The following is a 24,409-nucleotide window of genomic DNA, read 5'->3' on the forward strand; positions in this document are numbered from 1 at the left end:
AATAGGAGGGGCCTAAAAAGAGGCCAAATAGGAGGGGAGAGGGAGGTGTCACTGCGCTCCTCATCATCACAAACTATATAAACATATGCTGCTTTTAATTTTGCCTGTTAAAGGGAAGAAAGCAAGTTATTTTTAAAACAAGTTAATTATATTGCGCTGCCAAGCAATTTAATTTTCATTGTGTTAGATAACTCACATTCCCCTATTCCACAGTCACCATTATTTTCACCAGATGTACACAACGAAATATATTGAAAAAAAATTCCTGATAAGGTCTCACCTCATTGAATTCTGCTTTCAAAACAGAATGTCCTAATGTCGGCCGCCACTGCAGTTTTCTGCCACTGTGTTTTCCGAGGTAAAACGTCTTAAATGCCTCCTGCAATTTTATCATCTCCGGAGGTCAATGTTTATCTGGTCATTTATCATGTTGCCTTTGTGTGGGAGCTTGCTGTGTACAAATTAGCTGCTGAATTTCTTACACTACAACAGTGGCTACACTTCAAAAGTGCTCCATTGTCTGTAAAGCCTTTGGGACATCACTAGAAAAGAGGTGGATGATCTAATCGCGACTTTGAAAATTATGAAGGGATGAAAATTATGAAGGGATTGATGGGATAGATATGGAGAAGATGGAAAAGCCCAAAACTTAGAATCATAAACATAAGATAGTCATTGATACATATAATGAAGAATTCAAGGGAAACCTCTTTACCCAGTGAGTGGTCAGAATGTGGAACGTGCTACCACAAGGATTAATTGAGACTAACTGATAACAGATGCGCTTAAGGTGAAACTAGATAAGTACATGTGGAATTTAAAAAAGTAAAGTAAAAGTTTATAAGTCACAAGTAGGCTTACAGCAACACTGCAATGAAGTCACTGTGAAAATCCCCTAGTCGCCACACTCCGATGTCTGCTCAGGTACACTGAGCGAGAATTTAGCATGGCCAATGCACCTAACGAACACATCTTTTGGACTGTGGGAGGAAACCCACACGGGGAGAACATACAGACTCCGCACAGACAGTGACCCAAGCCAGGAATCGAACCCGGGTCCCTGGCGCTGTGAGGCAGCAGTGCTAACATTAGGAAGATGTGTTAAGAGGTGAGAGGAGACTCATGCAACGCATAAACACCTGCACGGATCAATTGGGCCGAATAGCCTGCTTCTATGTTGTAAAACCCATTTGAAAAACAATTCTATGAATTACAATAGCTTTCCCACACCCCCACCCAACTTCCCACAGGTTTTGCAGAGCTTCAGACACTCTGCAAAGCTAGTTAGAAGTGTGAGAATGTTGTCTTCACTGCCTGGGCAGTGAGCATTATCTGGACAATGCAGCAGGAAGGAAAGTCTGGGAGGATAGGTTGGCCATCCCTAACAAAACCTGTCTGATTCCCCTGTCATTGAAATTGATGGAGTGACAATTGGGACTAGCTTAGGGGTGTAAAAAAAAGGGTCGGCATGGACAAGTTGGGCCGAAGGGCCTGTTTCCATGCTGTAAACCTCTATGACTATGACTATAAAACTTGGCAGATTGTGCAATGGGCAGCTTCCACTCACCAGACCACCAGCCAGGTAAGATGAGAATTTACATCTCCACCTCCTCCCCTGCCATACAGAAAGGCATCCTCTAAAATGGAAGAGTTTTTGGTGAAGCTTTTGCTCAGGAACTTGGGAAGGGCGTTGTTTTTTTGACTTGAAGGCCAATTAAAGTTGGGCAATAAAAGCTGGTGATAGCACAGCCTGAGAATGAATAAAATAAAACCTTGCTGTGTTCTTTAGGGAAGGTTTAATTTAAGACCTCAATAGACACTATTTTACACTCGCCAGCTTATTACTTAGACCTGGCTCAGGGGTGTAATAAACTTTCAATGCTGTCTGTCGATTTACTGGAGATTGAGGAAAAGGCCACTCTGTTTTGGTCTGGTTAGGACACAATTACTGTTCTTCGTCAAAGAATAACTGTTCTTAGCTACTGACAGCAATGATTAAATATGTCTATATCCAAAGGGTATAATCTAACAACCCCTGGTGCTAAGGATAACGATATTGCTTCTCAGGTGCAGAGGCAACCCATGGCTCTTAAAGATAAATAGAATTACCCAATCCTTCTGCAGTTAAAATGAGTTGGATCGGGGGATATCTGGTACGCTGCTGGTGTTTGCAGTATTTGAGTGACCCAACCAAGGGTCACAGGAAAGACAATTTAGGTTTACTGTTAGGTCTATGTGTTGAATGAGTATTGTGTTGACGGGAGACTACATGTGATTGATTTTCTTTCTGTTATAGAGTTTTACAGCACAGAAAGAGGCCCTTCGGCCCATCATGTCAGCACCAGCCATCAACCACCTATCTATTCTAATCCCATTTTCCAGCATGTATTTCTCAGCCTTGTATGCTATGGCTCTTCAGTGCAAAACAGGTGAAGAGCACCCAAAGTGGTCTTCCTCTGAAGGGGCCAGACCCCACACCTTCAGATTAGTTTGAATTCAGGACAACATCCTGTCTCCAGCATTTCCCTGGCGCAGGAGACCCATCTTGGGAAGGGGCTTGTCTCCAAAGGAGGCGAATGAGAGTGCGCCAGTGCTGCCCCCTCAAGAGGTGGGTAGTAGCACCAATGGCTGCTGGTTGCGGAGCCTTTTAACCTGAAGGTCTCCAGCCCTGAGAATTCTCCTACTCACCTTGAGGGGAAAACCTATCTGATGGGAGGTGTGAGATGGTCAATCCTGTAATCTGAGGGGGCTGCACTCTATGTCAATGGTCCACACTTACTGGGGCAGGCAGAACGCTAAGTGAATGAGCTGGGGAAGTGTTTGGTATCACTTCCACATCATCAGAGTGACCATTTCCAGATAAAAGTCCCCAAGGCCCTTGGAGAAAACCTCAACGAAAGCATGTGTCGCACAAAGAGAATTGGAAAACAGTCACAATGGGCCACCTTTCACATTTCCTTCTACTTTACACCTAACACAATCAGCACAGCATAAAAGAATTAACCTCCATGTATCTTGTTTTCTGTTTAGATTGCAGTTATGTTCAGGTTGCTCCAGTAAGGGGTCTGTCTATAATGAGGGTGGTATGGGACTAGTGCACAATTCCTCTAACTACAGACCCAGTATGAGGTCTGCTCACCACTTGTCCACTTCGAAAGCTAATTCAACCTTGGGGCATCATAGCCAAGACCGATCCTGTCCTTATCTAAAGTCCAGTAGAGCTCATTGGATAGTGGTATCACCCCCCCCCCCCCCCCCGCTAGCTTGAAGCACGCTCATAGCCTCCTTACCCAGCACTGTCAGTGAGATACGGTGGGCTGGATTTTTTGTGGAGGAGCCAGGAATGTTGGGAAGCTTGTTTTCATCACGGCTGCTGGGTCCCAGACGTTCTTGGGCTATAGCGTGCACCAGGTCTTTCTGAAGGTAGTCATCCACCATGCTGTAAGAGAAAGGTTTAAGACATCTAGCTTAGAATTCCGATCTTGTTCTCACTTTCTGTTTCTCTTTTGCTGAAGAAACCAAAAAATGAAGAGACTGTGGTTGAAGACGTTGTGTTTGAACCGGATGATGTAAGCAGATTTCATTAATGCTTTATAATTGACTCCTCGGCACGGTAGCACAGTGGTTAGCACTGCTGCTTCACAGCTCCAGGGTCCCGGGTTCGATTCCTGGCTCGGGTCACTGTCTGTGTGGAGTTTGCACATTCTCCTCGTGTCTGCGTGGGTTTCCTCCGGGTGCTCCGGTTTCCTCCCACAGTCCAAAGATGTGCGGGTTAGGTTGATTGGCCAGGTTAAAAATTGCCCCTTAGAGTCCTGGGATGCGTAGATTAGAGGGATTAGCGGGTAAAATATGTGGGGGTAGGGCCTGGGTGGGATTGTGGTCGGTGCAGACTCGATGGGCTGAATGGCCTCCTTCTGCACTGTAGGGTTTCTATGGTTTCTATGATTTCCTTTGTATCATTGGAGTTTTCATTATTTCCAACCCATTTTAGCTCATTTCCTTCTGAACTCCTTTTATATTTCTTTTTGGGAAACATTTTACAGTCATCGTGCTGGGTTTCTGTCTGAAGCGGCAGGCAGTTCCTGACTTTGTCAATTAGAACCTGTCCCCTACTCCCATACCCACCATATTGTCATCTTTCAGAGATGTGGGGGTGGAACAAGGCTTGGGTCTGCCACTTCCCTAGGCAGGCCCAAGGCAGTTTTGGAGGAGTGCAGGTCCTGAGATGGGCTGGTTAGAAGACCCGTCTCAGTTCTCTGGGACATCATAGAAACCCTACAGTGCAGAAGGAGGCCATTCGGCCCATCGAGTCTGCACCGACCACAATCCCACCCAGGCCCTACCCCCACATATTTACCTGCTAATCCCTCTAACCTACGCATCCCAGGACTCTAAGGGGCAATTTTTAACCTGGCCAATCAACCTAACCCGCACATCTTTGGACTGTGGGAGGAAACCGGAGCACCCGGAGGAAACCCACGCAGACACGAGGAGAATGTGCAAACTCCACACAGACAGTGACCCGAGCCGGGAATCGAACCCGGGACCCTGGAGCTGTGAAGCAGCAGTGCTAACCACTGTGCTACCGTGCCGTCCAACTCTTCATGTTGTCCTCCTCTCCCTAACCTTCACCCTTCATCCCAATTCATTTTCCATGCTCCTTCTAACCACCCCCCCCCCCCCCAAGCCCCCATGTCACCCCTTTGCTCTCTCAAACTCTATGTTTCCTCATGCCCCCTCCATGCTCTATTTTCCTCAAACCCCTTCATAACCTCATGCCCTCTCCATTTACCCTTATAAACCCCAATCCTCCTCCAATACCCCTCATACCTCCCCATGTGTCTTCCATAGCCACTCACCCAGTATTCACTATTTACCGATCAGGAGCCATGTAATGGCAATGGAAAACCTTTAAAATTGACTTCGAGAAAAAACTAAGCCCCTAACAATCCAATAAAACTGTCAACCAACAAGCAGCCATTCATACTGCAGAGAAAACAGACTCCAGACTCACTGGAAAAAGAACTTGAAAACCCTCAAGTGGTCATAAAGTTGTGAAAACAAACAAACATCTCTTCAGAAACCCCACCAAAGGCACGTAATCCTATTATAACCTCTTAAAAATGTGAATCATAACATGCTCACTGTCCCCTGAACAGCTATGTAAACAGCCACCTACTAAGCTAAGTACTCCACTAATTTCTGATATTCAGCCAAGCATTCACAATGGATTCATTTGTCAAACACATAATTACTGCTCCAGACAATGGGACCACTGATGAGAAACTGAACTGGACTAACCATATAAATACTGTGGCTACAAGAGCAGGAATCCTGCAGTGAGTAACTCACCTCCTGACTCCCCAAAGCCTGTCCACCATCTACAAGGCACAGGTCAGGAGTGTGATGGAATATTCTCCATTGCCTGGATGAATGCAACTCAAACAATGTTCAAGAAGCTTGACACCATCCAGGACAAAGCTGTTCACCTGAGTGGCACTTTATTCACACTCATTCCCTCCACCACCAGCACACAGTGGCAGAAATGTGTACATCTACAAGAGGCACTGCAGGAACTCACCAGGGTTTCTTAGACAGCACTTTATAAACCCATGACAACTAACCTCTAGAAGGACAGGGGCAGCCGGCTCATGGGACCACCACCATCACCTGGATATTTCCCTCCAAGCCACTCAACATTATGACTTGGAACTATATTGCTGTTCCTTCACTGTCGCTGGGTCAAATTCCTGTAACTTGCTCCCTAACAGCACTGTGGATGTACTTACACTACATGAACCGCAGCGTTCCAAGAAGGCAGCTCATTACCACCTTCTCCAGGACAGTTGAGGATGGGCAGTAAATGCTGGCCTAGCCATGAATGAATTTAAAAATTTGAAATGAAAAGAACAGTTATTTTTGTATTTCAATGCAAATGACCTGTCAGTCAAAGGAATGGAGAATGTGACTGTATGCTTCCTCGATAAATTTATGCAGCAGGCCAGTGTTTTTCTAAGTTAAAGCAGTCCGGACATTTAAATCAGTAAATTCCCAAGCACTGTATTCTACCGCTTTAAATGTCTAATAACATTTTTTCCAATGGGAAAAATACTATAAAGCATCTCAGTCCGTATGAAATGCTGCACAAATCATGGCCAACTTACCTTTTCAAGACAGAGCCATATGATCAATCACTGCAGTAAAAACACATCCGTCCTTTAATACAGCATCTAATGATGACAATGTTGCTAAAACATATATTACACTTACCTGTTATAACATTCCTGACTCAGCTGGTTTCGATGGTTTCCCCCAAGGCTCCTGATTCCAAATCCCAGAGGAGAAAATAGTGGACATTAAATACAAATTACCCTAGACCTGTCCACTGTGATTTCAGAGGACATACCTGCAATTTCATAACACAAACCTAACCCAAACCCTTTCCTGCCTGTGGGAAGTTTGTGTGGGGCTCTTTTTGTGGGGGGTATTCAAATTCCTGGTCTCGCTGCTTTGGTTTTGCCGATTCCTGCACCCAGGCTTGATATAGGGTCATAGAGGTTTACAGCATAGAAACAGGCCCTTCGGCCCAGCTTGTCCATGCTGCCCCTTTGTTTTTAACCACCAAGCTAGTCTCAATTGCCTGCGTTTGGCCCATATCCCTCTATACTCATCTTACCCATGTAACTGTCTTAAATGCTTTTTAAAAATTGTACCCGCCTTTACTACTACCTCTGGCAGCTTGTTCCAGACTTTCACCACCCTCTGTGTGAAAAAATTGCCCCTCTGGACACTTTTGTATCTCTCCCCTCTCACCTTAAACCTATGCCCTTTAGTTTTAGACTCCCCTACCTTTGGTAGAAGATATTGACTATCTAGCTGATCTATGCTCCTCATTATTTTATTGATGATATAAGATCACCCCTCGCCTCTCATGCTCCAGAGAAAAAAGTCCCAGTCTATCCATCCTCCCCTTATAACTCAAACCATCAAGTCCCGGTAGCATCCTAGTGAATCTCTTCTGCACTCTTTCTAGTTTAATAATATCCTTTTTATAATAGGGTGACCAGAACTGTACATAGTTCTGTACATATATAACTAACTGTACACACATCTTTGGGATGCTCAAATGTGGCCCATTGACTTTAATTTAATCCAGAACGGAATGTTCCTCGCAACTGTTATAAAACATGGAGCCGTGAAGCTATGGATAAAAGCAAATTACTGCAGATGCTGGAATCTGAAACCAAAAGAGAAAATGCTGGGAAATCTCAGCAGGTCCGGCAGCATCTGTAAGGAGAGAAAAGAGCTGACGTTTCGAGTCCAGAGGAGCTTTGACAAAGGGTCATCTGGACTCGAAACGTCAGCTCTTTTCTCTCCTTGCAGATGCTGCCGGACCTGCTGAGATTTTCCAGTGTTTTCTCTTTTGGAGCTGTGAAGCTAGCCTGCTGCTGATACCTACCTGTGAAAACCTGGTAGAATTCATAGAATTCACAGGATAGAACCTGCCATTCTGGTTTACCACAGTGTTTGAAATCGCGGCCCAATGTGATTGCTTTGACAGCTTAGGTTTTAGAGCGTGGGTGTGGGGGGAGCAGAGGGGGGTTGCGAGAGGCTGGTTACTGGGTGTCCCAAGAGCTTTGAAGAGATTATTATTATTCATATGGTGCACAAGTGATGAAATGGAAGTAAAATAGCAATGCACGCACAACTTTTAAACTAAGGATCGATAATTATGTATGTAAATATATATTTAAATATAGAGAGAAAGAGATATTACACTTGGGCTCACTTTCTGTTTACACCTGTTTCTATGAATGATGAAATGTAGGACATGAAATCAATAACTGAAGAGTCTGACTTTGATGATATTATGTCTGAATCGTCCAAAGTTGCTGATGTAAGCATCCTTAATTATTAATTTATATTTTTCTCCTCCTTTACGTTGCTGCAGTCTTTATTCTTCCCGATCTGTTTTTCCTTCTTCTGAACTCCCTTTTTTTCTAACCAGTTCCAGATTGTTTAATTTCTTTTTGGGAGACATTGGGCCGGGTTTCCATCTCGGGTTTGGACCATTAATGCAAAGTCTTTAAAATGGACTTGTATAAAAATTATCCCGCCCACAATTTAATAAAACTCCTCGCAGCAGCTTTGCACGTGTGTGTCTCCAAACAAATGGAATAACTTCTGTCATTCCTTTCTGAAATCCTATAAACTACAATAAAAGCAAAATTCTGCCGATGCTGGAAATCTGATATAGAAACAGAAAATGACGGATAAACTCAGCAGGTCAGGCAGCATCTGTGGAGAGAGAAATAGAGTCAACGTTTCAAGTCTGCATGACTCTGTTCTCCTATTAACACATTCTGCTATTTTACATTTCTGCCACTGTTAGCATCTTCTTTAGTCCTTAATGCTTCCATTAACATCCTCTTAGTCTTGTGTCCATGACAGCTTTTCAATCTCTCCTTAGATTTGACCTATCCCTAACCTTCTGTTTATAATGTTTGTTTATTAGTCACAAATAAGGCTTACATTGACACTGCAATGAAGTTACTGTGAAATTCCCCTAGTCGCCACACTCCAGCACCTGTTCGGGTCAATGCACCTAACCAGCACGTCTTTCAGAATGTGGCTGGAAACCAGAGCACCCGGAGGAAACCCACACAGACACGGGGAGAACGTGCAAACTCCACACAGTGACCCAAGCTGGGAATTGAACCCGGGTCCCTGGCGCTGTGAAGCAGCAGTGCTAACCACTCTGCTACCGTGCCACTCCCATACCGTGCTGCGCCATCTGTTCTGCTCCACCTTCCCCAACCCCCTCTCCAACTATATAATCCATCACATTTTCACTCCTCTTCTGCTCTGAAGATTGAGACAGACTCAAAACATTAACTCTGTTTCTCTCTCCACAGATGATGCCAGACCTGCTGAGTTTATCCAGTATTTTCTGATTTTATAGCTTATAAACTAAAATGATGTGCCTAACGTTAAAGGTTGGATCTTCATGGAATTGGCTGTTTTGGATCTATGCAAGTGTAAATGTTTATCTACACTGGCACCCAATCCCTGAATACAACCAATCTTAAAATCCTTATTCAATTCTACAAGCCCTCTGTAGTGTTGCTGGTCCTCGTGGCTGTGGACTCCCTTAGCACTCTGTTCCTGTAAGTGCCTTGTCCTCTACCAATTCCAACCCCCTTCTCTACACGTCCCACCCCAAACCCCATTTCACCTTCAAATCACAGAGCTTTTAGTTGTCTCAATGTGACAGACTGAGGAACACATCTCTCTCCTTCAAAACCAAGCTCTTCTATCTTCTTGCTCCAACTGCTCAGGACCCAGATCGTTGCACCCCTTGTGAAGCTACAAGTTACATAGAAACATAGGATTGTTTTCTTTTTTTCATTCTTTCCTTAGGAAACGCAGATGATAATGATCAACACCACCAATATAATCTTTTGTGAATTCTGCAGTCAGATCAGGCTTCCCTTTCCCAACCCCAACATCTTGGACTCCAAAGGTCCCGAGGAGGTAAAAAGACTTTGTCTGATGTACGAAAGTGATCTTTAAAATGGAATGTAATCATTGGAGAGGTTTTGATTCCCATTTCACGTGTTATTGTTTTGAAAGTTTTGCATTCTGTCAGTGTGGCACATATTCTACTTTCTCACAATTTTGTGCGCACAGCACTTTTGTTGCAACATGTCCTGGATGCTATATCAGCAGATATTGAAGGGCAGGACAGAGAATCCAAACTACGTGGATACCAGTGCAGACCAGACTACGTTCCAAATGACAGAAGAGGAACTTCATAAAGCAAGAGAGAAACTGGCACAAAGGTAGGGGAACAGTGAGCGAACATCGTGCAAGGTAGAGTTAGACTTAATGTTTATTTATTAATCACAAGTAGGCTTACATTAACACTGCAATGAAGTTACTGTGAAAATCCCCTAGTTACCACTCTCCGGTGCCTGTTCGGGTACACTGAGGGAGAATTTACCATGGCCAATGCATCTAACCCCAATCTCACCTATCGCACTGTGGGAGGAAACTGGAGGAAACCCACGCAGACACGGGGAGAATGTGCAGACTCCACACACAGACAGTGACCCAAGCTGGGAATCGAACCCGGGTCCCTGGCACTGTGCCATCTTGTCGCCCCGTCTGACTATTATTGGATATGGGGAAGTAAATCATGAGTGGCACGAGTGGGTCAGGGGTGGGGGTGTGGCACTGATCTTTGCGCTTAATTCTCCAAAGAGTTGCTATAAGTCAGAAATTGGTCTGAAATTCTTAGTGTCTCCTTCATGCAGCTCGTTTACTTGTTTTCAAAAAACCTATTATCATTTTTAAAATTTAATTCATTCTCATTGTCCTTGAATTGAGTGGTTTGCTAAGCTATTTCAGAGGGCAGTTAAGAGTCAACCACATTGCTGTGGATTTGGAGTCACACGTCGGCCAGACATTGAAGGACACCACCTCCCTTTAGTTAGTTAACAATGAAAGAAATAACATTCTCCTCGTGTCTGTGTGAGTTTCCTCCGGGTGCTCCGGTTTCCTCCCACAGTCCAAAGATGTGCAGGTTAGGTTGATTGGCCATGCTAAAATTGCCCTTAGTGTCCTTAGATGCGTAGGTTAGAGAGATTAGCGGGTAAATGTGTAGGGATAGGGGGGGGTAGGGCCTGGGTGGGATTGTGGTCAGTGCAGACTCGATGGGCCAAATGGCCTCTTTCTGCACTGTAGGGTTTCTATGTTTCATGCCATCCCAGAGCACTCCATAACCAATAGAGTACTTATGAGCTGTTACAATGTAGGGAAACACAGCGGCTGGTTTACACACAGTAAGGTTCAACAAACCACACTGAGACCAGCTAACCTGCGTGCTTTTTAAAAAATATTTGTTGAAAGGAAAACCCAGAGAGGGTTTCCTCCGGGTGCTCCGGTTTCCTCCCACAGTCCAAAGATGTGCGGGTTAGGTTGATTGGCCAGGTTAAAATTGCCCCTGAGATGCATAGGTTAGAGGGATTAGCGGGTAAATATGTGGGGGTAGGGCCTGGGTGGGATTGTGGTCGGTGCAGACTCGATGGGCCGAATGGCCTCCTTCTGCACTGTAGGGTTTCTATGATTTCTATGAGGATACTGGGCTAACTCCACTGCTCTTCTTCACATAATGCTGTGCAATTTTGTACGCCCACCTGAGTCCACTTAACATTGCAAACATTTTGTGTCGGCCTAGATTACCTGCCAAAGTCTCAAGCCCAGAAACACATCCCAAAGCACTTTCTTGAGAACAACCCCAAGTCACATATTTCTTGAACAATCACAATGCTTTATTGCGCTGAAAGCTTCTTACTAATAATATACTGTAATTACATAAATTAAAACTATTTGTGTGCATGTGCGTGTGTGCATGTCTGCTGTCAGGTTGAGGGTGGTATGGTGGCACGGTGGTTAGCACTGCCTATGCTGCCTCATGGCGCCAGGGACCTGGCTTGAATCCAACCTTGGGTGACTGACTGTGGAGTTTGCACGTTCTCCCCCAAGTGCTCTGGTTTCCTCCCACAGTCCAAAGATTTGCAGATTCGATGGATTAACCATGGTAAATTGCCCCTTGGTGTCCAAAGATGTGTTGGTTAGGTGGATTAGCCATGATAAATACACGGGGATAGGGTGGGCGGTCAGATGGGGGGCTGTGGAGGTGGTGTTCGAGTAAGATGCTCTTTCGGAAGGTGAATGGAGACTCGTTGGGCCGATTGGCCTCTTTCTGCACTGAGGGGGTTCCAGAGATTGACCAGGTCTGGTGCAGGGGTACTCCTTCACCAAGTCTCACTTCGGGCCGCCATCTGGCAGGTTGATCTCTCTCTCTCCCTCTCTGGGTTTTCCTGCCTTGAATGCTCAGAAGCCTTCTTTTATCCTTCTTTTGTCCTAGCCACTGGAATTCCATCAATTGTATCGATTTATCTCCTGGACTCAGCCTGCTGAATGGCTTGTAGTTAGCGCCTGTTGTCTCTTGTCCGATTCTACACAATAGGACTCAATGGGTCCGCCTCCTGGTGGGGACATCTCCAACCCGAAATGTAGGAGGCTGTGTTGTGGTGTTGTTAGAGTACAATACTCCACACCTTGCAGTTTGTTTCCAGTGAGCTCATTGTCCTGCAAGAATGTGATCAGCAGTCTCTGGTAATGTGGTTACTGGATATCGCAGGTGGTACTTGTACCCTCAACCCTCTGATGCATTGTCTAATTGCTCTTAGTTTCACCACTCGTACTACTAGAGATGCAAAAGGATTTATTTTTGGGTTACTGCCTGTAAACGCTCATGAGTATAGATTACTTTAACATTACTGGGTCTGGTGGAATTCTGATAATGTTATTAGAGTAGTCCAGAGGTCCAGGCAAATAATTCTGAATCATGGGTTCAAATCCCAGCATGACATCTGGGGAATTTAAATTCAATTTGTCAATAAATCTGGAATGAAAAGCTCATATCAGGAACGGTGAGCATGAGATTACAGGATTGTTGCAAAATCCAAAGCCCTTTTGGGAAGGAAGTCCACCATCCTAACCTGGTTGGGCCTATAATATGATTCACGCTTCAAGGTCATGGAGAGGTCCCATTGTCAACATCTCAATCTTTTGAAGTGTTCCTTAAATGGTCAATGTGAAAATTGGTGATGTGCTCCAATAAATATTTCCACTTGTGGAAATGTTCAAACTAGCACCCATAACTTTGGGACAGTCACCAGTGAATCCAATAGGGAATTTAGGATATACTTTTCTTATACTCAGAGAGTGATTAGAATGTGCAACTTGTTACCACATGCTTGGTAGATGTATTTAAGGGGAGCATGATAAAGTTATGAGGGCAAAAGAAATCGAAGGGGATGGCGATAGAGTTAGAGAAGTAAGTTAGGAGGAGGCTCAAATGGAGCCTAAATACCGACATAGACAAAAATTGGCTCTCTCAACTCACTCCAAGTTCTGTTCACATGTTGTTGATTTACAATGATTCCTGGTTAAGCAACACTTTGGTTTTGTTTAAAGTTTGTTTATTAGTGTCACAAGTAGGCTTACGTTAACACTGCAGTGAAGTTACTGTGAAAATCCCCAATTCGCCACACTTCTGGCACCATTTAAAGAACTACAATTGAGAGCCTAGTGCAGCCCTCATTGTGTAACATGTTGATGGCTAGTATTACAGTGCACTTTATAATGGTAAGCAGGAGTTTGAATTTGTGTCCTTTAAATGCTGCTTTAGTGACGTAACTGTATTGTTACCAAGCCACTAAGATGCATCTTATACATACTGACCCTCTCACTCTTTCTCAAATAACAGTTTTAATCTGAACAAAACTGTTATATAGAAAAATGTTAGTGCACATTGGTTGTCAGAAGCCATTGTAGTACTAGAGCCATCTTGGCTTTCTTTATCAAAGATGTCCTCGAGCATGTTCTTTATATCCATTCATATAAAACTCAGTATGAAGATTACTGTATTATAACTACAGACAGAAATTCAGTGTTAACATTGCAAAGTCAGAAATCAGTACTGACTTTAGAGAAGGAGGAGAGTCAGTTCCTTCGCCTCTGCCGCATTTATTCTGATGACACCACTTTCCAAAATGGCACTGCTGATATGTCTTCCTTTTCCTTAACCATGGTTTTCCAACCACTGTGGTTGACAGGGCTCTCAAACGTGTCCGACCCATATCCCAGGCTCTCACCCCTTCCCCTCCTCTCCCTCCCAGAACCAATGCTCAGACTGTATTAATTCTCTCTAAAGAGCCTCAGAGATACTGGTGTTAGTTTCTCTAATTTGTTCACCTTTTGGGCTCTGCATTTATCATCCTCTGCCATTTCCACCACTCAACACATTTTCCCCTCACTCCCCCCCCCCGTCAGCGTTCCGCAGGGACCGTTTCCTCTGGGACACCCTGGTCCCCTCCTCTATCCATTCCACACCCAACACCTCACCCACTGCCAATGGCACATTCCCATGCAATTGTAGAAGGTGCAACACCTGCCCCTTTACCTCCTCCCTGCTCACCATCCCAGGTCCCAAACACTCTTTTCAGGTGAAGCAGTGCTTCACGTGGACCTCTTTTAATCTGGTCTATTGCATTCACTGCTCCCAATGCGGTCTACTCTACATTGGAGAGACCAAACACAGACTGGGTGGCAGCTTTGCTGAGTACCTTCGGTCTGTCCACAAGCAGGACCCAGACCTTCCTGTCGCTTGCCACTTCAACACACCACCCTGCTCTCCTGTCCACATGTCCGTCCTTGGCCTTTTGCAATGTTGTGGAGATGCCGGCGTTGGACTGGGGTAAACACAGTAAGAAGTTTAACAACACCAGGTTAAAGTCCAACAGGTTTATTTGGTAGCAAAAGCCACACAAGCTTTCGGAGCTGCAAGCCCCTTCTTCAGGTGAGTGGGAATTCTGTTCACAAACAGAGCTTATAAAGACACAAACTCAATTTACATGAATAATGGTTGGAATGCGAATACTTACAACGAATCAAGTCTTTAAGAAACAAAACAATGTGAGTGGAGAGAGCATCAAGACAGGCTAAAAAGATGTGTATTGTCTCCAGACAAGACAGCCAGTGAAACTCTGTGGGAGTTACAAATAGTGTGACATGAACCCAATATCCCGGTTGAGGCCGTCCTCGTGTGTGCGGAACTTGGCTATCAGTTTCTGCTCAGCGACTCTGTGCTGTCGTGTGTCGCGAAGGCCGCCTTGGAGAACGCTTACCCGAATATCAGAGGCCGAATGCCCGTGACTGCTGAAGTGCTCCCCAACAGGAAGAGAACAGTCTTGCCTGGTGATTATCGAGCGCTGACAGCAGCAGGGAAGGAGCTGTTCTTGAGTCGGTTGGTACGTGACCTCAGACTTTTGTATCTTTTTTCCAAAGGAAGAAAGTGGAAGAGAGAATGTCTGGGGTGCATGGGGTCCTTAATTATGCTGGCTGCTTTGCCGAGGCAGCGGGAATTATAGATAGAGCCAATGGATGGTTTGTGTGATGGATTGGGCTACATTCACGAACTTTTGTAGTTCCTTGTGGTCTTGGGCAGAGCAGGAGCCATACCAAGCTGTGATACAACCAGAAAGAATGCTTTCTATGGTGCATCTGTAAAAGTTGATGAGAGTCGTAGCTGATATGCCAAATTTCCTTCGTCTTCTGAGAAAGTAGAGGCGTTGGTGGGCTTTCTTAACTATAGTGTCGGCATGGGGGGACCAGGACAGGTTGTTGGTGATCTGGACACCTCAAAACCTGAAGCTCTTGACCCTTTCTACTTCGTCCCTGTTGATGTAGACAGGGGCATGTTCTCCTTTACGCTTCCTGAAGTCGATGACAATCTCCTTCATTTTGTTGACATTGAGGGAGAGATTATTGTTGCCGCACCAGTTCACCAGATTCTCTATCTCATTCCTGTACTCTGTCTCGTCATTGTTTCAGATCCGATCCACTATGGTGGTGTCATCAGCAAACTTGAAAACCAAATTGGAGGGGAATTTGGCCACACAGTCATAGGTGTATAAGGAGTACTGTAGGAGGCTGAGAACACAGCCTTGTGGGACACCGGTGTTGAGGATGATCGTGGAGGAGGTGTTGTTGTCTATCCTTACTGATTGTGGTCTGTGAGTTAGGAAGTTCAGGATCCAGTCGCAGAGGGAGGTGCCGAGGTCCAGGCCACGGAGTTTGGAGATGAGTTTTGTGGGAATAATAGTGTTGAAGGCTGAGCTGTAGTCAATAAATAGGAGTCTGACATAGATGACATAAATAGGAGTCTGACATAAAAGGGCCATCCTGACTCAAAACTTTAAGAACAAAGAACATATGAAATAGGAGCAGGAGTAGGCCATCTAGCCCCTCGAGCCTGCCCCGCCATTCAATAAGATCATGGCTGATCTGAAGTGGATCAGTTCCACTTACCCGCCTGATCCCCATAACCCCTAATTCCCTTGCCGATCAGGAATCCATCTATCCCTGATTTAAACATATTCAACGAGGTAGCCTCCACCACTTCAGTGGGCAGAGAATTCCAGAGATTCACCACCCTCTGAGAGGAGAAGTTCCTCCTCAACTCTGTCCTAAACTGACCCCCCTTTATTTTGAGGCTGTGCCCTCTAGTTCTAGCTTCCTTTCTAAGTGGAAAGAATCTCTCCACCTCTATCCTATCCAGCTCCTTCATTATCTTATAGGTCTCTATAAGATCCCCCCTCAGCCTTCTAAATTCCAACGAGTACAAACCCAATCTGCTCAGTCTCTCCTCATAATCAACACCCCTCATCTCTGGTATCAACCTGGTGAACCTTCTCTGCACTCCCTCCAAGGCCAATATATCCTTCCGCAAATAAGGGGACCAATACTGCACACAGTATTGCAGCTGCGGCCTCACCAATGCCCTGTACAGATGCAGCAAGACATCTCTGCTTTTATATTCTATCCCCCTTGCGATATAGGCCAACATCCCATTTGCCTTCTTGATCACCTGTTGCACCTGCAGACTGGGTATTTGCGTCTCATGCACAAGGACCCCCAGGTCCCTTTGCGCAGCAGCATGTTGTAATTTTTTTCCATTTAGATAATCCAATTTGCTATTATTTCCTCCAAAGTGAATAACCTCGCATTTGCCAACGTCATACTCCATCTGCCAGATCCTCGCCCACTCACTCAGCCTGTCCAAATCTCTCTGCAGACCTTCTATGCCCTCCACACGATTCACTTTTCCACTTATCTTTGTGTCGTCTGCAAACTTTGTTACCCTACACTCAGTCCCCTCCTCCAGATGGTCTATATAAATGGTAAATAGTTGAGGCCCCAGTACCGATCCCTGCGGCACGCCACTTGTTACCATCCGCCAACCAGAAAAGCACTCTCTTTCTCCTCTACTCTTTCTCCACAGATGCTGTCAGACCTGCTGAGATTATCCAGCATTCTCTGTTTTTGCTGCTGCTGTTGTATATGTGTTACTACCTTGCTCTGCTGCTGTTGTATACATGTTACTACCTTGCTGCTGCTGCTGTTGTATACGTGTTACTACCTTGCTGCTGCTGCTGTTGTATATGTGTTACTACCTTGCTCTGCTGCTGTTGTATACGTGTTACTACCTTGCTGCTGCTGCTGTTGTATACGTGTTACTACCTTGCTGCTGCTGTTGTTGTATATGTGTTACTACCTTGCTCTGCTGCTGTTGTATACGTGTTACTACCTTGCTGCTGCTGTTGTTGTATATGTGTTACTACCTTGCTGCTGCTGCTGTTGTATACGTGTTACTACCTTGCTGCTGCTGCTGTTGTATATGTGTTACTACCTTGCTCTGCTGCTGTTGTATACGTGTTACTACCTTGCTCTGCTGCTGTTGTATACGTGTTACTACCTTGCTGCTGCTGCTGTTGTATACGTGTTACTACCTTGCTGCTGCTGCTGAAATTCTGTGGCAGGTGTCCTTGCAGATTGGTTCTTGAAATGAAGGATTTGGTATCAGATGCTAGTTTTTTTGTTCAGGGACCAAGCTGACCAGAATGATTTGGATGTCTGAAGTTGATGCTACAGAATGGAGCATGAATGGGCGGGGGGAGGGGGTGAGTTCTTAACACTTATTGTGATGAAATGGTTTCTTTTGTCAAGTTTCAAACTTGGCGACACAAAGTCTGGAAGTCCATTGATTTTGGGTTCACAGTAAATGGCAAACTCAGGTGTAAATTCCATGGATGGATTCTGTCTGGGTGTGTCCATTCCAGGGCAGCCTCACAACTTAACAATGTTTTTGGCTCTTTTGTTTGAAGCAAAAAAGCCTGAGTGAGGAACCGTTCTTTCATTCTGTACCCTTCTTATCTTATCTTCTGAAATTTCAAACTTGGTAAATTTGCAGATTGATTTTCTGATGTATAATAAGCTGAAAAAATAGAATCATAGAATCCCCACAGTGCAGAAAGAGGCCATTCAGCCCATCAAGCTTTCACTGACAATAATCCCACCCAGGCCCTGTCCCCAGTATCTAACCCTGCTCATCCCCCGACACTAAGGGGCAATTTAGCATGGCCCATACACCTGCACATCTTTGGACTATGGGAGAAAACTGGAGCACCCGGAGGAAACCCACGCAGACACAGGGAGAAACTCCACACAGTCACCCGAGGCCAGAATTGAACCCAGGTCCCCGGTACTGTGAGGCAGCAGTACTAATCACTGTGCCACCCTGCTGCCTATTTTCACTATTCAATAAAAAAAAGTTATGAATCGCCCCAACCCCATAAGGGGCATGTGCTTCCTCGCTGCACTCCATTTACACCTCACTGGTGCCGGGGGGGGGGGGGGGGGGTGTATCTCACTGCTTTGCTGTAAACTTCCCACCAGAGAAAAACTTCAATCCATCTACATTATCAACGGCTTTAGTCACCTTGAACACCCCAACTGGATGATTCCTTAAACTCAGGAAGAATACAGGGAGAATCATCTATGCAACCTGTCCTCGATACCAATTAACAGTAGCCCTGTCTGGCAAACATAAAAGCAAATTACTGCAGATGCTGGAATCTGAAACCAAAAGAGAAAGTGCTGGAAAATCTCAGCAGGTCTGGCAGCATCTGTAAGGAGAGAAAAGAGCTGACGTTTCGAGTCCAGATGACCCTTTGTCAAAGCTGTCTGGCAAGTTGAGTTCAGTTTAAGTGGACGCCCTATCTTTATACTCAGGATATCTGAGGGTTTTTCTTTGTCAGTCAGTAATTTGCTGAACCTCCTATCAATTCTTTGCAGGGCAAAGAATACAGAAGTGGTGATGTACATGAGCTATGTGGTGCATGGAGACAAAGTCATTTTCAGTAGGTAACACTTATTGTATTTAGTTTGGAGACGTCCAGCATGAAAAGATGATGAGTTGTGAATATTGGAGGGGGCGGGTGGAGGTTGGTTTCCTGGGTGGGCGTTAGTTTCCTGGGTGGGGGTTAGTCGTCTGGGTGGGGGTCGGTCGTCTGGGTGGGGGGGTTGGTCGTCCGGGTGGGGGTTGGTTGTCCGGGTGTGGGTTGGTCGTCCGGGTGGGGGGTTGGTCGCTCGGGTGGGGGGGTTGGTCGCCTGGGTGGGGGGGTTGGTCGCCTGGGTGGGGGTTGGTCGCCTGGGTGGGGGTTGGTCGCCTGGGTGGGGGTTGGTCGCCTGGGTGGGGGTTGGTCGCCTGGGTGGGGGTTGGTCGCCTGGGTGGGGGGTTGGTCGCCTGGGTGGGGGGTTGGTCGTCCGGGTGGGGGGTTGGTCGTCCGGGTGGGGGGTTGGTCGTCCGGGTGGGGGGTTGGTCGTCCGGGTGGGGGTTGGTCGCCCGGGTGGGGGGGTTGGTCGCCCGGGTGGGGGGGTTGGTCGCCCGGGTGGGGGGGTTGGTCGCCCGGGTGGGGGGGTTGGTCGCCCGGGTGGGGGGGTTGGTCGCCCGGGTGGGGGGGGTTGGTCGGCTGGGTGTGAGGTTGCGGATGCTTACTCAGTTGACCGGGCAACCATCTGTTTGAGATTGCGACAGAAACCTGTCCAAAATAGGTTGGTCATTGTCTGTGGGCAACACGGTAGCACAGTGGTTAGTACTGCTGCCTCACAGCACCAGGGAGCCAGGTTTAATCCCGGCTTGGGTCACTGTCTGTGCGGAGTTTGCACATTCTCCCCGTGTCTACGTGGGTTTCCTCCGGGTGCTCCGGTTTCCTCCCCCAGTGCAAAGATGTGCGAGTTAGGTGCATTGGCTATGCTAAATTGCCCCTTAGTGCCCTGGGATGCGTAGGTTGGAGGGATTAGCAGGGTGAATATGCGGGTTTACAGGGATAGGGCCTGGGTGGGATTGTTGTCGGTACAGACTCGATGGGCCGAATGGCCGCCTTCTGTACTGTAGGGATTCTATTCTATGATTGTCTGTTCAAACAAAATGGATGTTGTCCCTGTGTGGTTGCACGTGCTCAGAGAACAGCGAAATTCATCAGCTCAAAAGTAAAGAAGTTAAGCTAAACCTTTATAAACCGTTGGACAGGCCCCAGCTGGAGAATTGTGTCCAATTATGGAAGTGACACTTTAGGGAGAATCGCACAGTTCTGGATGCTAATGGTACATTAATCATATTGTTCGGATACGCAAGTGAAGAGCATTGTTTAACTCAACACCTTCAGCACCTATAAATAGGGGATTGTTGAAACACTGGATAGGGTGGGAGGAGAGCTGTGAGACTGAACAAGATGTGGAGATGCCGGCGTTGGACTGGGGTGAACACAGTAAGAAGTCTCACAACACCAGGTTAAAGTCCAACAGGTTAAAGTCCAACAGGAAACTGAACAAGGCCAATAAACGCTCTTGAGAAAGAAAAGCTCTGCCTTTGTTTCCACTTGATCAGCTGGCTTTGATCCTATTAACACGGGAGAGGGTGTAGAGATTTACCAGAATGGTACCAGGGATGAGGGACTTCATTCACCTGGAGAGACTGGAGGTGCCGTGATTGTTCTCCTTGAAGCAGAGAGGTTTAGGGGGAGATTTAGTAGAGGTGGCCAAGCTCATGAAAGATTTTGGCAGAGTAGATAGTGACAAATTGTTTCCACATACAGGAGGGGTTGGTCACAAGAGGACAGATTTAAGATAACTGGCAGAAGAACAAGAAAGGGAATGAGAGTTTTTTAAAAATTCAGCCAGTTGTTTTAATCTGGAATTCACTGCCTGAAAATGTGGTGGAAGCAAGTTCAGTGGGAGCAGCAGCACAGGTGGCAGAATCTGTTCAGCTCCGGGTTCATGAGCTCTGATGCAAGGTCATTTATGGTTCTCTTATGGATTTTGTTACTTAACCTGAAAGCTCCAATTTCTCCTGAATGGAGATGGGGGAAAAGGAGAAAAGAAAAGAACGTAAATTCTAGTATTTGAAAAAACTGCTAAAACACATTGGCCTCAACTTTCTGCCCATTGGGTGTGCAATCGGCCCCAGAACGTGAATTCACACTGGATGGTCAGGTACAGAGAAAAGGGCAAGTGCGGGAAAGAGGGAGGGTGCGGAGAAAAGGGAGGGTGCAGGCAAGTGCACCCTGATAGGGAGTTGTCTCAGGGAGCTGTATCCTGTGAAGATTAAATTGCAATGGAGAAACGCTGCAAAGAGTGCCTGGGAACAGATTCCAGCACAAACCTCAGTCCCCTGACACCTTTTCAAATTTTATTTCGGCCCTACAGTTCATCCCACCCTGGATTGAAGTTGCATCTAAAAGGTAAAGGCCGCCAGGCCAATTGGCCCACCCTGCAGTAAAACCAGACAAGCCACATAAAATTGTGTTCAGTTGGCCCCGTCATGGGCTAAACTGCCTGATTGTCAGCGGGCGCACTTCAGACTCTTGCATGTAAGAACATAAGAAATAGGAGCAGGAGTAGGCCATCTAGCCCCTCGAGCCTGCCCCGCCATTCAATAAGATCATGGCTGATCTGAAGTGGATCAGTTCCACTTACTGATCTTCCACTTACGTGGCTGATCCCCATAACCCCTGCGGACCAAAATATCTTGCCAGTGTGTGATGTCAGGACGTTCACCCGATGTCTTCTTCCACGATTCCATGTATCTCCGGGTTAAGTTTGCCCACCTGAGCAATGTAAAATTTTGGCCATTATGTTTTTAATCCAGTTTGCCTCACAGCCTTGATTTTGGCCCATTCACTCATTTTGTGTTTATTTCAGCTCACTTGAAGACCATCTCATACAGGCTGTCATCAGAATACTGTCGGAGACAAGGTTGGACATTAAAATCTTTGCCTCCGTCTGTTAAACCTGAAGATCTCTCAGTTTTCGTCCCCAGTGCACAATCTTACAAAGAACCCAAGGTGAGGTAGGCTCCTCTAACCACTCCATTCAAATTGAACACCCCTGGCCCCGTTGTTTGGATGGGGAGGAGGATGTGCATTCAGCCATTGCCCGCCCTTGAGTGCAGCAGGCTAACAATTCTCCCCTACCCAAATTCAGGCACAAGGCATGATTCTTGCCCCTGAATGAGTCAGCCTGAGGAGCACCTAATAATGAGCCTCAGACTTCATAATTGAACTGGCAAGCTGTAGAGGCCTAATGGGCAAACACTAGGTGATGCGCTATCAATTAGGCAAAAGACTACTTGTGTGCCAATACAAGTGTAGGCTTTTGTTCATAACAGAATCAGGAGCACATCCCAACAGGTGACCGACCCGAACTGAACAAGGGGGAGGAGACAGCCACCTTTATACTAGGTGACAAGGGGAGGAGCCGAGCCAGCAGGGGATGTGTCCAAGCATAACAAACACACAACGGTGGTCCAGGCAGGACAAAGGCACAACTGAAGTCCACCACACTAGGCAGCTTACTGGAAAAACTGCCTCCAAGACTGGGGGCTGTAGATAAATCCTTAACGGCAATTGAGCTGGAGGCTAGCGATGGGCAGAATGTCCACTGCACAATGTGATAAGCAGAGTACAGCCTGAATGCTGCCCAGCGTCTGTCCCATAACCAACAAACTCACTGTATTTATCTGACTTGCTGTTGTGATGTCTTGCTCTGTGCATTTTTGCTGCCATTTTACTTAACACTTGTGAATAAATTGGATGTGAAATGCTTCCCTCGGGTATCACTGAGGATGTTGGAGGGTGCCCTCTGTATGTCCTCTCTTTATCCAATGTCCTTGTGTGGTTTTTGAACATCTCCCAGTGTACTGTTTAAAAACTAGACACAACCTTAAACAGTATGTAAGTGTACAGCTGTTATACTGTTGGCTTGCTAAACAAGAGTTGGATACTGTCTGTGTCCTGGCTGCTTTCTGTTCACATTGTGCTGCCACACACTGTGTTCGCTACTGCCCCCTGGGATTTAACATCGAATAGGAACATCACAGAAGGAGGCCACTCATCCCCTTGAGTCCCTGCTGGCTCTCCTCAAGTTAGTTCCACTCTCCCACCCTTTTCCCAGAGCCTTGTAATTTATTTTCTCTTCAGACGCTTACCAACTCTCTTTTAAGTGCCGTGATTGATTCCACTGCTATCATTCTCCCATACAGCACATTCTAGATCCTAACCACGCGCTATGATTTTTAAAAATTCTCCTCATGTCCCTGTTGACTCCTTGGTCATTCATCTTAAATCGGTGTCCTCTGGTTCTCGACCTTCTACCAATGGGAATAGTTTCTCCCTATCTACTCTGTCCGGACCCTCAGGATATTGAACACCTCGATCAAATCTCCTCTCAACCTTCACTCATTTGAGAAGAACTGCCTCAGTCCTTCCAATCTGTCCTTGTAATTAAAGTTCCTCGACCCTGGAACCATTCTCGTGAATCTTTTCTGCACTCTCTCCAATGTCTTCACATTCTGCCTGAAGTGTGGAGCCCAGAATTGTGTGCATTATTCAAGATGAGGCTGAATCTGTTTGATAAAGATTCAGCAAAACTTCCTTGTGTTTATAATCTATGCCTTTATTGATAAAGCCCAGGATCTCATACACTTTATTTAATGTTTTCTCAATCTGTGCTGACACCTCAGACAACTTGTGCACTGTTACCCCCAGGTCCCTCTGCTCCGGTTCCCCGCTTGGAATTGTGTTCTTTATTTTATATCGTCCCCCTGCGTTATTGGGGGGGATACAAACGATTGGTCTAGTTGGACCAAGGAGCGGCACAGGCTTGGAGGGCCGAAGGGCCTGTTTCCTGTGCTGTACTGTTCTTTGTTCTTTATTCTGACCAAAATGTATCCCTTTACATTTCTCTGCATTAAATTTCATCTGCCACCTCTCTGTCCATTCCACCAACTTGCCCCTGCCCTTTTGAAGTTTAACGCTGTTCTCCTCAATGTTTGCAGTACTTTCAAGTTTTGTGATCTCTGCAAATTTTGAAGTTATGCCCTGCATGCACAAGGTCTAGGACCTCGGTCACTGTCATGCAACATGGAAAGCAGTGGTTCCGGTGGGGAACCCCACTGTGTACCTTTCCCCAGTTCAAAAAGCTGTGAAAAAAAACGGTGTTTCAGCGCTACTTTCTGTTTTCTATCGCACAGTCAGTTTCGTATCCATGTGGCCACTGTTCCTTTATTCTATGAATAAAACCTATGTACACCACATCTACTGTATTACCCTCATCAGTCCTCTGTTACCTGACTAAAACCTCAATTTAGTAAAACGCAACTTGACTTTAACAAATGTTTTCTGTATTTAGTCCACATTTGTCCTATATTGTCATTCTAAAAGCTTTCCCAACACTGAGGTTTTAAAAATAACTGGCATGCACTTTGCTGGATTTATCCTTGCTCCCTTTTTTTGAACAACAGTGCAACATTTGCAGTTCTCAAGTCCTTTGGCACCCCCACCCCATATCCAAGGAGGACTGGAAAGTTGTGGATCACTCACCATTTTCAGATGCCTTCCATCTGGTTGTGATGACTTACCGACTTTTGGTGCAGTAT

General features: G+C 45.9%; 1 protein-coding gene across 1 annotated transcript in view; it reads right to left on the bottom strand.

The window, feature by feature from the left end:
* gtf2f2a (general transcription factor IIF, polypeptide 2a) overlaps positions 1 to 24,409 on the bottom strand; it is a 315,225-nt gene that overhangs the window by 53,249 nt on the left and 237,567 nt on the right. The gene's annotated exons all lie outside the window — the stretch shown is intronic.

This window comes from Mustelus asterias, chromosome 17, assembly GCF_964213995.1.
Source record: "Mustelus asterias chromosome 17, sMusAst1.hap1.1, whole genome shotgun sequence".
In the NCBI taxonomy this organism is placed as follows: Eukaryota; Metazoa; Chordata; class Chondrichthyes; order Carcharhiniformes; family Triakidae; genus Mustelus; species Mustelus asterias.